Below are 4,679 nucleotides of genomic sequence, written 5' to 3'. Positions count from 1 at the left end.
AATGGAATATTATTTAACCCTGTGAAAGAAGGAAATTCTGCCCTTTATGACAACATGGATGGACATTATACTAAGGGGAAGAAGTCAAGGAAGGACAGATACTTTTTTTTTTTTTTTTTTTACAATCAAACATAATTGACAGTTTAATTTCAGGTGTATGATATAATGATTCAGTCAGTCTATATATTTCTCAGTGCTTATCAAGAAAAGTACGCTTTTTATCCCCTTTTTCTATTTCCCCTTTGACCATACCCACCTCCCCTCAGGCAGCCACCATTTCTTTATACTTAAGAATCTTTTTTGTCATTGTTGATGTCTTTCTTTGTTCATTTGTTTTATTTCCTAAATTCCACATCTGAGTAAAATCATATGGCATTTGTCTTTCTATGACTATTTCAGTTAACATAATACTCCGTAGGTTCTTTATGTTGTCATTTATGTGCAGAATCTAAAAAACCCAACCTCATACACACAGAGTAAAATGGTGGTTGCCAGGGGCTGTGGGTGGCAAAAATGAGAATGCACTCAAAGTGCGTGCAAACTCCCAGCTATAATATCACTAAGTCTGGGGATCTAGCGTATAACATCATGACAATAATTAGCAATACTGTATTAGATACTTATAAGTTGTTAAGAGAATAAATCTGAAATATTACCATCCCTCCCCCATATTAAAGGTGAGAGGATGAAGATTATTGTGCTATTTACAATATATGCTTGTATCTAGTCATCAGACTATACACCTTAAACTTTACATATATTACATGTTAATATTTCAACGAAGCTGAAGAAAAATGAACTTAAAAAATTTATGAAAAAAAGAATGTAATTACATCTAAAAGAAGTTATTTCAAGCAAGGGCAGGATAAAGATGAACTGTATGCGGTGGAAAATATTCACCAGTTAATACTCATGTCCTGCTGACTACATTGTGTATCATTTATTTACACCAGAAAAATTTCCTCCTTATTTAGTTAACCTCAATTGTGTCTTAATTCTCAGTTAGGAATCATTGGGAATGAGTGCATCCATCTTCCCAAGGAAATTGCCAATTACTTTATTTGAGCATGTTGCTGATTTGAACAAAACTAGAGTTCATTACTAAGGAAAACTAAGGTAATTAGCGACAGCCTTAGAAATCGTTCCTCTATTTTACTCCTATAACATTTAGGAGATTTTAATTTTTATTAAAATAGACCTTGGAATTTTATGGTATTAAATAATCTGACATTACTCAATGAAACATTTTCTACATTTGTTGTGTCAAAGAACTATACAAACAACTTGGTAACTTGCAAATAATTAAACATATTATCCCTTGAATACTTAGGTTTTAATTGACTGTACAAATCCTCTCCTATGTCAAATAATTCTATAAGCAAAAATTCAGCAGGCAAAGTAATGTCATTGCTAATGTACCTAATACTGTATTCTCTTTGATAATAGTTTAGCACAATAATGGTGCAATTATATTTCTAAGCTGACATAGAGTGCACTCATTATTTTTTTCCGAAAATCACACTGGGATTAATCATTTAATAAGCTCATAATAGCTTGGCTGATGGAATATTAAAAATGTTGAATAATTTAATTTGAATGAATTCGTGGATTATATCACTCAGGAAAACTATTAACTATATATATAGGTCATTCGAAAATGCTACTGTTGAAGTTTCAGCAAGAATTGTTTTAAAAACATTTAGTATTGGAAAAGTCAGGGCTTGTGGTAAAGACAAGAGCGATGGAATTCTTCATTCTTAGGATTTGCTCTGGTTAAGAAGGTTGAAAGATCTTTTTCGGGATTTTAACAATGAAAAACCCAGATGTCTCTCCGCTTTGGTCAACCTAAAAGGTGTGGCATACGGTGCGAGAGAAGGAAGGGACCCCATTATAACAGTCCTATTTTGTGACGGATTATGACCCAACCATCGAGGATTCCTACACAAAGCAGTGTGTGATAGATGAGAGAGCAGCCCAGCTAGATATTCTGGATATGGCAGGACAAGAAGAGTTTGGAGCTCTGAGAGAACAGTATTTGAGAGTTGGCTAGGGTCTCCTGTTGGTCTTTTCAGTCACAGATCGAGGCAGTTTTGAAGAAATCTGTAAGTTTCAAAGACAGATTCTCAGAGTGAGGGATCGTGATGAGTTTCCAATGATTTTAACTGGTAATAAAGCAGATCTGGATCATCAAAGACAGGTAACACAGGAAGAAGGACAACAGTTAACATGACAGCTTAAGGTAACATACATGGAGGCGTCAGCAAAGATTAGGATGAATATAGATCAAGCTTTCCATGAACGTGTCCAGGTTATAAGGAAATTTCCAGAGCAGGAATGTCCTCCTTCACCAGAACCAACATGGAAAGAAAAAGACAAGAAAGGCTGCCATTGTGTCATTTTCTAAGAATCCCTTGAATTTTAGCTACCAACTGCCAGGAAAAGCCCTCATCGTTTCCTCTTCTCCTTATGGTTTACATCACATCGTGTTGGTAACTTTCTAGCCTTAGACAAATGATCACCGTGGCTAGTAGCCTTAGACCAAGAAGCTGGCTAATCCTTTCCGTGAAGCTAATCCTATGGTCATTTTGAGACACATTTAAAGGAAACACTAAGGCTGCTTCAAAGATTATCTGATTTCTTAAAAATAATGATCTATATACATAGACATATTCTTTTTTAAGGGCTTACATTTTAATAGGGATGAAATCAGTTTTGGAACCTAAGCTGTTTGCCAAGCTGAAGTCATAGGTTGTGAAATTAACTTGTAACTTCTGGAATCATATTGCCTATTGTTACTCTAAATAGAAACATGAGTTGTTTTTAAATGTGAATTTTTTGCCTATCTCTAAAAATTTTGATGTCAACTTTAGTTAACCTTAAGTACACTGAATTGAACCCAGAAAAGTGATAGATCTCAGAACTTTACTGACGCTACAGCCTTTGTTTTCCAGTGGCCAAAATACCAAAATGCCTGTTATGTTTATAGATTAAAAACTGTGTATAAAGCCTTTATTACACCTCCATTCCTAAAGATGATAATAATGTTCTTTGTGGCCAAATATTTGGACTCATTCTGGATTTAGGCATTTCAATGTTCTTGGCTTTTTAAGTTAACTCTTTCCATAGCCATGTTGAGAGTAAAAATAAATAATTTCTGTCTGTCTGCCTTTTCAAGTATTTCTGGATAAGGGATTAAAAAAAAAAGTAAAACTTGTTTTTTTGTTTGTAATATAGAATACAGAATTGATCTTTCCAGGGTCAGAGATGATTAATGTTTTTGCTATATAGTTTTATACATTATTTTCTTATCAAACTAGTTAACAAGTATTTTTATATGTTTGTAAGCAAATGTGCTTTCACAGCATACCTTATGTATATGTAAAGATAAGTATTTAATTCTCACTGTTCACTTTTAACTGACAAAGAAAAAAAAACAGTGAAAACTATAGAAACTGTGGTAGAGGTGTCCTTGCCATCCCGGTCCCGGTCCTGGTGGCTCCCACCTTTGGCCAGTCACACACCTGCTTGAGAAACCTCCTCCGTAGACAACAACAGGGTGAGAATCTGAAGTCACTTGTGATGTGCAGTACTAGGTATTGACTGTTCTATCAAGTAGTAAGTGTAAAACTTCTCTTTGACGATTAGTATAACTGTGGATGGCTTCTGATTTTTGTTTTTAATTTTGTGGATGTGTTTCAACAATTCAGAAGTATGTTCCTGACGGTGAGATACTAAGTGATATTGCATGGTTGTCACTTTATTGAATATGTACAACAGCCCCGTGAAGTTGATAAAGCATACCCTTGTATAGCTTCAGGTGCTAGAATTAAAACTGATCTGTTATCACAAAAAAAATTTTTAAAAATGAAAAATAAAAAAATAAAAACATTTAGTATTTTTAACAATTATATATTCAATATGATTTTTAAAATAACAAATATTTAAGTGGCTAGATCTCTGGGAGAGAAAAATATTTTGACTTATTCATAGATCCTTGACTACCTTAATGGTATTTTATAAATAATCATGTAAAGAAAATTACAGTCAATTATTACTTCATTTTATAAGGATGTTAGAAATATAATGGCATATGAGGTATATAATGATAGTTGATATTTTGTAATAAAGATACTTTCCAAAAGGGTATTAAGTAATTTTTTGTAATTTTTCTCTGACTCAGAAAGTGGTATGAAAAACTTCTCCTTTATAAATATTAAAAGAAAATCAACTTTTTATGCTCATACAAGATTCTTTAGAAAATCATCAGTTTTAACATATTTGAACATTTATCAACTACCAAACATTTGATAATCTTTGATTTTATCAAGAGAGATTTCTTTTAGTATCTGTATACATCTTTTTTTTCATGTTATGTATATGTTATTTTTTTCTCCTAAGGTTTTTAATTGTTCTAGTAGTATATTCAAGGGGATATATATTAAGGAGTTAAAAGAGAAAAGTGTCTATAGAATTTGCTATTATGTATCATTAGCCTGAGATACTGTGTTTACTTTTCTGATTAGAAAATTAGTAATGCCCATTTCAGAGAATTTAGCAAGGAAAGAGTGGAAATAAAAATTTCTACTTTTAATACTTTTGTGAGTTATCACTCTTAACATATTAATATTTCCATTTCCTTCTGCTTATAAATATACGTGTAAGAAGTAACTACAATTTTG

At 32.5% G+C, this 4,679-nt stretch overlaps 1 pseudogene; it reads left to right on the top strand.

Annotated features, from left to right (window-relative positions):
• The first annotated feature begins 1,875 nt into the window (after positions 1-1,875).
• Positions 1,876-2,467, top strand: LOC125929859 (ras-related protein R-Ras2-like; annotated as a pseudogene).
• The last annotated feature ends 2,212 nt before the right edge of the window (positions 2,468-4,679 follow it).

The sequence above is a fragment of the Panthera uncia genome, chromosome A2 (assembly GCF_023721935.1).
Source record: "Panthera uncia isolate 11264 chromosome A2, Puncia_PCG_1.0, whole genome shotgun sequence".
NCBI lineage: Eukaryota > Metazoa > Chordata > Mammalia > Carnivora > Felidae > Panthera > Panthera uncia.
The sequence above is the reverse complement of the archived record's forward strand: the minus strand, read 5'-3'. Positions and strand labels throughout refer to the sequence as shown.